This window comes from Aplysia californica, unplaced genomic scaffold, assembly GCF_000002075.1.
Source record: "Aplysia californica isolate F4 #8 unplaced genomic scaffold, AplCal3.0 scaffold00135, whole genome shotgun sequence".
Classification (NCBI taxonomy): Eukaryota; Metazoa; Mollusca; class Gastropoda; order Aplysiida; family Aplysiidae; genus Aplysia; species Aplysia californica.
The window spans coordinates 1,320,685-1,330,684 of record NW_004797405.1 but is presented as its reverse complement, the minus strand read 5'-3'; the positions used below and the strand labels follow the sequence as shown (position 1 = coordinate 1,330,684).

Genomic DNA, 10,000 nt, shown 5'->3' with positions numbered 1-10,000 from the left:
GGAGTCCGGATCAATACTAATACAAATTGAAATAATAACACAACATCAATACTAATACAAATTGAATACTAATACAAGCTGAATACTAATACAAATTGAATACTAATACAACATCAATACTAATACAAATTGAATACTAATACAAGCTGAATACTAATACAAATTGAATACTAATACAACATCAATACTAATACAAATTGAATACTAATACAACATCAATACTAATACAAATTGAATACTAATACAACATCAATACTAATACAAATTGAATACCAGCAACACCAATAGCACAAGGCCAAGTAAAAAAACAATAAAGTCATGACAGACTGAAAACGACAAAGTTTTTTTTTTTTATCAAGTCATGAAAGACTGAAAACGGCCAAGTTTTAAAAAAAACATCAAGTCATGAAAGACTGAAAACGGCCAAGTTAAAAAAAAAAAGCAGTCAAGTCATGACAGACTGAAAACGGCCATGTTTAAAAAAAAAACCAACAAGTCATGAAACACTGAAAACGGCCAAGTTAGAAAAACCACCATGAAAGACTGAAAACGACCAATTTTTTAAAAAAATTCATCAAGTCCTGAAAGATTGAAAGTGGCTTCGTTAAAAAAAGCCATCAAGTCATGTAAGACTGAAAACGGCCAAGTTTTAAAAAATCATCCAGTCATGAAAGACTGAAAACGGCCAAGTTAAAAAAAAACATCAAGTCATGTAAGACTGAAAACGGCGATGTTTAAAAAAACCCATCAAGTCATGTAAGACTGAAAATGGCCAAGTTATAAAAACCATCAAGTCATGAAAGACTGAAAATGGCCAAGTTACAAAAACCATCAAGTCATGAAAGACTGAAAATGGCCAAGTTATAAAAAAAAACCATCAAGTCATAAAAGACTGAAAACGGCCAAGTTAGAAAAACCATCAAGTCATGAAAGACTGAAAACGGCAAAGTTAAAAAAGCCATCAAGTCATTGAAGACTGAAAACGGCTAAGTTTTTAAAAAAATCCATCAAGTCATGAAAGACTGAAAACGGCCAAGTTAAAAAAAACCATCAAGTCATGAAAGACTGAAAACGGCCAAGTTACAAAAACCATCAAGTCATGAAAGACTGAAAATGGCCAAGTTATAAAAAAAAACCCATCAAGTCATAAAAGACTGAAAACGGCCAAGTTAAAAAAAACATCTAGTCATGAAAGACTGAAAACGGCCAAATTAAAAAGAACTTTCAAGTCATGCAAGACTGAAAACGGCCAAGTTTTTAAAAACTTTCAAGTCATGAAAGACTGAAAACAGAAAAGTTAAAGAAAAACCATCAAGTCGTGAAAGACTGAAAACGGTCAAGTTAAAAAAAAACAACTTTCAAGTCATGAAAGACTGAAAACGGCCAAGTTTTTAGAAAAAAACCATCAAGTCATGAAAGACTGAAAACGGCCAAGTTAAAAAAAATCATCAAGTCGTGAAAGACTGAAAACGTCCAAGTTAAAAAAAAACATCTAGTCATGAAAGACTGAAAACGGCCAAATTAAAAAGAACTTTCAAGTCATGAAAGACTGAAAACGGCCAAGTTAAAAAAGAACCATCCATCCAGTCATGAAAAACTGAAAACGGCCATGATAAAAAAAAACCACAAAGTCATGCAAGACTGAAAACGGCCAAGTTAAAAAAAACCATCAAGTCATGCAAGACTGAAAACGGCCAAGTTTTAAAAAACTTTCAAGTCATGAAAGACTGAAAACAGAAAAGTTAAAGAAAAACCATCAAGTCGTGAAAGACTGAAAACGGTCAAGTTAAAAAAAAACAACTTTCAAGTCATGAAAGACTGAAAACGGCCAAGTTTTTAGAAAAAAACATCAAGTCATGAAAGACTGAAAACGGCCAAGTTAAAAAAAGAACTTTCAAGTCGTGAAAGACTGAAAAGGGGCCAAGCTAAAAAAAAAAAAAAAAACATCAGGTCATGAAAGACTGAAAACGGCCAAGTTAAAAAAGAACCATCCATCAAGTCATGAAAGACTGAAAACGGCCATGTTAAAAAAAAGCCATCAGGTCATGAAAGACTAAAAACGGCCAAGTTAAAAACAGAATTTAGTCATGAAAGACTAAAAACGGCCAAGTTAAAAACAGAATTTAGTCATGAAAGACTGAAAACGGCCAAGTTAAAAAAAAAACAATCCAAGTCATCAAGGACTGAAAAAGGCCAAGTTAAAAAAACTTTCAAGTCATGAAAGACTGAAAAGGGCCAAGCTAAAAAAAAAAAACATCTGGTCATGAAAGACTGAAAACGGCAAAGTTTTTAAAAGAAAACTTTCAAGTCAATAAAGACTGAAAACGGCCAAGTTTTTTTTTTAAAACTTTCAAGTCATGAAAGACTGAAAACAGCCAAGCGAAAAAAGAACTTTCAAGTCATGAGAGACTGAAAACGGCCATGTTAAAAAAAAAATCTAGTCTTGAAAGACTAAAAACGGCCCAGTTTTTAAAAAGCCATCAAGTCATGAACGACTGAAAACGGCCAAGCGAAAAAAACCATCAACTCATGAAAGACTGAAAACGGCCAAGTTAAAAAAGAACCATCCATCAAGTCATGAAAGACTGAAAATGGCCAAGTAAAAAAAAAAAACTTTCAATTTCAAGTCATGAAAGACTGAAAACGGCCAAGTTTAAAACAGCATTTAGACATGAAAGACTGAAAACGGCGAAGTTAAAAAAAAACAATCCAAGTCATCAAGGACTGAAATCGACCAAGTTAAAAAAACTTTCAAGTCATGAAAGACTGAAAAGGGCCAAGATATAAAAAAAAAAACACATCAGGTCATGAAAGATTGAAAACGGCCAAGTTTTAAGAAAACATCTAGTCATGAAAGACTGAAAACGGCCAAGTTAAAAAAGAACTTTCAAGTCGTGAAAGACTGAAAACGGCCAAGTTTTAAAAAAACATCTAGTCATGAAAGACTGAAAACGGCCAAGTTAAAAAAGAACTTTCAAGTCGTGAAAGACTGAAAACGACCAAGTTTTAAAACAGAATTTTCAAGTCGTGAAAGACTGAAAACGGCCAAGTTAAAAAAGAACCATCCATCCAGTCATGAAAGACTGAAAACGGCCATGATAAAAAAAAAACACCAAGTCATGCAAGACTGAAAACGGCCAAGTTTTAAAAAAACATCAAGTCATGAAAGACTGAAAACGGCCAAGTTAAAAAAAGAACTTTCAAGTCGTGAAAGACTGAAAACGGTCAATTAAACAAAAAAAACTTTCAAGTCATGAAAGACTAAAAACGGCCAAGTTTTAAAAAAAACCTCTGAAGTCATGAAAGACTGAAAACGGCCAAGTTAAAAAAAAAACCCATCAGGTCATGAAAGACTGAAAACGGCCAAGTTTTTAAAAGAAAACTTTCAAGTCAATAAAGACTGAAAACGGCCAAGTTTTTTTTTTTTAACTTTCAAGTCATGAAAGACTGAAAACGGCCAATTAAAAAAAACATCAGGTCATGAAAGACTGAAAACGGCCAAGTTAAAAAAAACTTTCAAGTCATGAAAGACTGAAAAGGGCCAAGCTAAAAAAAACAAAGTCATCAGGTCATGAAAGACTGAAAACGGCCATTTTTTTAAAAAGCCATCAAGTCATGAAAGACTAAAAACGGCCAAGCTAAAAAAAAACATCAGGTCATGAAAGACTAAAAACGGCCCAAGTTAGAAAACTCATCAAGTCATGAAAGACTGAAAACGGTCAAGTTAAAAAAAAAAAAACTTTCAAGTCATGAAAGACTGAAAACGGCCAAGTTAAAAAAGAACCATCCATCAAGTCATGAAAGACTGAAAACGGCCATGTTAAAAAAAAGCCATCAGGTCATGAAAGACTAAAAACGGCCAAGTTAAAAACATAATTTAGTCATGAAAGACTGAAAACGGCCAAGTTTTAAAAAAACCATCCAAGTCATCAAGGACTGAAAACGGCCAAGTTTTTTTTTTTTTAACTTTCAAGTCATGAAAGACTGAAAACAGCCAAGCGAAAAAAGAACTTTCAAGTCATGAAAGACTGAAAACGGCCATGTTAAAAAAAAACCTAGTCTTGAAAGACTAAAAACGGCCCAGTTTTTAAAAAGCCATCAAGTCATGAACGACTGAAAACGGCCAAGCGAAAAAAACCATCAACTCATGAAAGACTGAAAACGGCCAAGTTAAAAAAGAACCATCCATCAAGTCATGAAAGACTGAAAATGGCCAAGTAAAAAAAAAAAAAACTTTCAATTTCAAGTCATGAAAGACTGAAAACGGCCAAGTTTAAAACAGCATTTAGTCATGAAAGACTGAAAACGGCCAAGTTAAAAAAAAACATCCAAGTCATCAAGGACTGAAAACGGCCAAGTTAAAAAAACTTTCAAGTCATGAAAGACTGAAAAGGGCCAAGATATTAAAAAAAAAAACACATCAGGTCATGAAAGACTGAAAACGGCCAAGTTAAAAAAAAACATCCAAGTCATCAAGGACTGAAAACGGCCAAGTTAAAAAAACTTTCAAGTCATGAAAGACTGAAAAGGGCCAAGATATAAAAAAAAAAACACATCAGGTCATGAAAGACTGAAAACGGCCAACTTAAAAAAGAACTTTCAAGTCGTTAAAGACTGAAAACGGTCAATTTAAAAAAAAAACTTTCAAGTCATGAAAGACTGAAAACGGCCAAGTTAAAAAAAAACCACCAAGTCATGAAAGACTAAAAAAGGTCCAAGTTAAAAAAGAACCATCCATCCAGTCATGAAAGACTGAAAACGGCCATGATAAAAAAAAAACACCAAGTCATGCAAGACTGAAAACGGCCAAGTTTTAAAAAAACATCAAGTCATGAAAGACTGAAAACGGCCAAGTTTTAAAAAAACCTCTGAAGTCATGAAAGACTGAAAACGGCCAAGTTAAAAAAAAACCATCAGGTCATGAAAGACTGAAAACGGCCAAGTTTTTAAAAGAAAACTTTCAAGTCAATAAAGACTGAAAACGGACAAGTTTTTTTAAAAAAACTTTCAAGTCATGAAAGACTGAAAACGGCCAAGTTAAAAAAAAACCCATCAAGTCATGAAAGACTGAAAACGGCCAAGTTAAAAAAACAAAAAAAACTTTAAAGTCATGAAAGACTGAAAACGGCCAAGTTAAAAAACACCCATCAAGTCATTAAAGACTGGAAAAGGATGCATATATGATATCCTAGTGGCAGACCTTTCCCGGTCCGATCGACTTAGAGCGAAACTAGTCTGTCTGAGTACATTGGCCGCGTCTGGTTGGGCGGGGGGAGGGGAGAGGATGGTGAGCAAAATTCTCACAGTTAAATCACGGTGTCTCGACTCTGCACATCTGCATGGCCATCCTGCTTCGCGGAAACAAGGACGGACTCGGGGGATGTGACGTGTTGGTGACCTGGATTCACTCCTTGGGGGGATGAGGGGAGGGGGGTGTTGCGAGCAGTGTATGTGTTAGTGACCGGCTAGGGAATGTGGTCAACTGGGCCGGTTTTCTCTCTTGGGTTGAAGCTCGTCTGGCTGGGTATGTTCCTTTTCCCTGGACGGGGAAGCATGTCTGAAGTATCAGCAGAAAAGTCTTTTAAAAAAACAACAGGTGTCTCATGATCTGTGTTTTTTTCTGTTCCCTTGTGGTTCTGCTTCCCGGAACCGGGCAGGGGTTAGGGAACAGTGAGATGTTCCTGTGACCTGGACTTACAGCAGTCGGCTGGCTATCTTGTCCAGCTGCTCCAGCAGCCATTCCTTTTTATCGTCGCTTACCTCCCTAGCAACGGCTCCAGTATGCTGAATCCGTTGATGAATCTGGGCGGTGTTTCTCTGACTATGTGCACGGTTGATTACCTGCTGGGACTGGTTGCGTCTGTCATTGTCCCTTTCCATCGTTCGTGTTATGTTCATGTATCTGTCCCGGATCCTGGTGATCATAGTTATCACTTCAGTCACATCGCTCACAAATGACGGTTCTAGATCTTGTCCGAAGTCTGGGGCTGAGGTGTCCGGCGAATCTGGCTGATCGTGTTGGTCAGAAGATGGTCCAGACTGGAGGTTGTGGTCAGAAGATTGTCCGGACTGGGGGTTGTGGTCAGAAGATGGTCTTGGCTGGCGGTTGTGGTCAGAAGATGGTCTTGGCTGGCGGTTGTGGTCAGAAGATGGTCGGAACTGGAGGTTGTGGTCAGAAGATGGTCTTGGTTGGCGGTTGTGGTCAGAAGATGGTCCAAGCTGGAAGTTGTGGTCAAAAGATGGGTCTTGGGCCTGAGCGGGCTGACTACCTTGGGATGACTGCCTGCTACGTTCGAGTTCGGTTTGTAAGAGCGAACGTAGTGCCTCCAGTCTCTGCTGGCTATCCAGGTCGTGTGCGGGCAGATGAATATCTTTTCTGTGGTCCTGTATGAGTAGAACAATGCAAAGCTGCTCCTGAAGTAGCTGGGAGAGCTCAGCGGGTCCGCTGTCAACGGTTTTTCCCAGTATGATCTCATTAACTCGGGGCTGAATCCGGACGAGCTGATCAACTAAGACTTGTTCCAGATCCGGCCAAATTATATGGGCTTGGCCCAGTACGATCTCACTAATGAGACCTTCTATCTCATAGAACCGTCGTAGAGAGGGTTGTATCCGAAAGGCCTCGCTGATGTCGACCCCATTATGTAAGTACAGATTTTGTAAGTACTGGCGAAGCGTGGCTCCGCCAATTGAGAGGTGGTCAAGCTGGGCCTGGTCAAGTAGCAGCTGGTTAATTTGTGGCTGGATCTGTGTGTGAACATCGTCTTGTTCCTGTCTGTGCTGATCAAGCTGGGCTCGTTGACGAGCGGGCTCATACCGTGGGGGCGGACTTTGCTGCCTAGTGCGACTCGCTTGGGGCGGGGCTTGTCTGGGCCCGAGCTGCTGGGGTGGTGGAGGGAGTCTGGGGTCGTGCGGATATTGTTGTGGGGAAGCTTTTTGTCTGGTATCGAGTCCGTCGCTGCGCTGTTGTCCATACGCGGCGTCTGTGGGCGGGGCTTGTGTGGGTGCGGTCTGTGAAGAGGGCGGGGCTTGTCCGGATTGGGGTTGCTCCGCAGGCTGTGTGGGCCGGCCCTGACATCGGCTGCCGGGCATACACTCCGGGTGAGGGTTCAGTGTAGACAAACACGGTGGGATGCGAACAGTTCTCACCAGGATCCATTCTTGCCTTTTTTCAGCCGGGGTCGTTGCTTGTGGAGATGAAGGCAATGGGGGCTGGGCTTGTCCAGGTGGGCCAAATGGGGGCGGGGGTTGTAGGGGCGGGTGTGGTACACAGGGACCCGGTGGGTGCGAGGCTTGTACAGGAACAATCACCGCCGGTCCAAGTGGGTCACACAGACACAGCTGGGGCTTGAGGCCGGGGTCGAAAGCTGGTAACGTCCCGTGGTTGTTATATCTCGCATATGCTTCATGCCCATCATCATCATCATCATCATCATCATCATCATCATCATCATCATCATCATCATCCGCAGCGTGTCTACGCTCTTCAGCTTCTTCCGCACCAAACTGTTCATCACCATCTCCATATCCTTCATCTTCGTCATCTTCTTCATCGTCAAATTGTGCGTCTTGACCATCTTCAAATTGAACGTCTTCACCATCTCCAAATGGTTCCTCTTCATCATCTTCATATTGTTCGTCTTCACAATCTTCGTCTTCTAAATCTTCCAAATTTCCGCCCGGGTGGCTGTCGGAAAACTCGGATACGGACAAACACGGTTGACTTCCCGCAATCGAGGCGTTTGTCGCTGGGGTAGACTCCTCATCACTGTAGTCAAACTCTGATGCTGGAGGGGGGGAAGTAGGACCATTAAAGTCTATCTGCAGCAGCCCTCCCGTAGCCATTTGCTGCTGACTTCCCGTCTCAGCTGAGGTCGTAGTAGCGTACGGGGTGTTGGGTGTAGTCGTAGAAGCGGACGTAGCTGAAGACATAGCTGCTGCAGAAACGATGGTGGAATTAGTTAACATGCTTTCGCTTAGATAGCGTAGATCCTCCATGGCGTTGACGAAACGTTCGTGGAGAGATCGTCTGATCTCCTCTCGGGATCTCCTGCTCCCACGTGGTCGAATAGGGGAGGAATCTCCCGGGGGGCGTTGAGGGGAGGAATCCTCACTTCTCCTCATGATTGGCGGCTCGCAACAGGCTGGTCGGGGGAAGAAGGTACCTGAAAGTGACCAAAGTGGGTTGTTAGTCAGTGAGACCAAAGTGGGTTGTGTTGTTAGTAAGACCGAAGTGTGTTGTGTTGTCAGTGAGACCAAAGTGTGTTGTGTTGTCACTGAGACCAAAGTGTGTTGTGTTGTCAGTGAGACCAAAGTGTGTTGTGTTGTCAGAAAGACCAAAGCGTGCAGTAAATTGGGGGGGGGGGGAGGAAAACATAAATGAACGTAGTAAAGTAAAAGACGTCAGTTTGGGTCACGCAAGACTTTCAAATTCTGTGCGGTTAGAGAATGATAATATAAGTTAGTAAGTTTTTTGTTTGTTTGTTGTTGTTTTTGTTTGTTTGTTGTTTTTTTGTGAGGGTTTGTGGCACTTTTTATCAGAAAGGCACCGAGAACTATTGGTAGCGTCCTAAATAATGTTATATTTCTGCCTGAGACAAATGCTTTTTCAAAAGGGCATGAATAATGCTTAGAGACAAGCCATGCATTGCTCCCGTCATTTTGTTTATTGCACTGTATGCAGCTTATACAAGTTTATGGGATCATTTTTATTTAAGTATGTTATTATCACGAAAACATTTGGCTTTAAAAGATTAATAAGTTATACTAGAAATTGTAATCTTAAAAATATTGACACACCTGTGGAAAGTTACAAATTTTAATGTTAGGCGCACTCACGCATACACACAACAAGACAGGACATTAGTACCCCTTTAAAATATTCTCTCTCTCTCTCTCTCTCTCTCTCTCTCTCTCTCTCTCTCTCTCTCTCTCTCTCTCTCTCTCACACACACACACTCTCTCCCTCTCACTCTGTGTGTGTGTGTGTGTGTGTGTGTGTGTGTGTGTGTGTGTGTGTGTGTGTGTGTGTGTGTGTGTGTGTGTGTGTGTGTGTGTGTGTGTGTGTGTGTGTGTCTCATTTGCAGCACTGAGTGTTCAGTATCCTCACTCCAGTTAATATAAATGAATTTCTATATATTCTGTCGGTTCTTGCCTTTTTTTTTTTGGAAATGTATCGTTTACTGCGGGCCGATAATTGAAATTCCGATGTCAGTGGGTGGCTATAGTCACTTAGCATCGTGTCCTCCTTTATAGAACGCCTGTCCTTTGCAGACATTTAAAGTTATTTAGGTCTCAACCAATTGTTCTTGATGCCTTCCTGCCTGATCAACTACATTTTTATGATGTGCTGCCCTCCCAAGTTACTACCATAGCAAGAAATACCAAAATTTATCAGAGTTTCTTTTGTGGCGGTGTAGAAGAATATCTGAATGATGGATGGATTCAGATTGAAGGACCTAAGTTTCCTCAGAAAGTACAGTCTCTGATTTACATTTTTAACGACATTGTTCAGTTGTTCACGTGATTTTGCCATGTAGATTTGTTGTTGATTGAAAGACCAAGACAATTGTATGAATCCTTTATTTCAATTGTTTCTTGTTCAATTACGACTGGTGGGATTATAAGCGCGCGGGGGGAAAAGCCTCTTCTAAAATAACAATAATAATTTCCTTTGTTTTTGACAGGTTCACTTTTAGAAAATGTTGAATTTTTACACATTTACAAAACATACGTATTTATATTTATGGATATTTTGGGGAAGCAAAACAACTAAGTCTTAGATAATAAATGACGGCTCTAGCGTACACTTATCAGCCAGCCCATGTCTCGTTGTCTGTTTAGATTTCTGTCACGAAATTTTCGTGCTTGATATAAATGTGCTACTCTAGATAATAATAATAATTAATGGGTGGTGGTGAGGAGAGAGAGAGGGGGAATGGGTGGTAGTGAGGAGAGAGATAGAGAGGAATGGGTGGTGGTGAGGAGAGAGAGAGAGAGC

At 40.3% G+C, this 10,000-nt stretch overlaps 1 long non-coding RNA gene across 1 annotated transcript; it reads left to right on the top strand.

Moving 5' to 3' along the window:
* Positions 1-1,134: 1,134 nt before the first annotated feature.
* LOC118477551 lies at positions 1,135-2,511 on the top strand. Its single transcript, XR_004858462.1, has 2 exons — positions 1,135-1,228; positions 1,951-2,511. It is a non-coding gene; the product is annotated as an uncharacterized LOC118477551 (long non-coding RNA).
* The last annotated feature ends 7,489 nt before the right edge of the window (positions 2,512-10,000 follow it).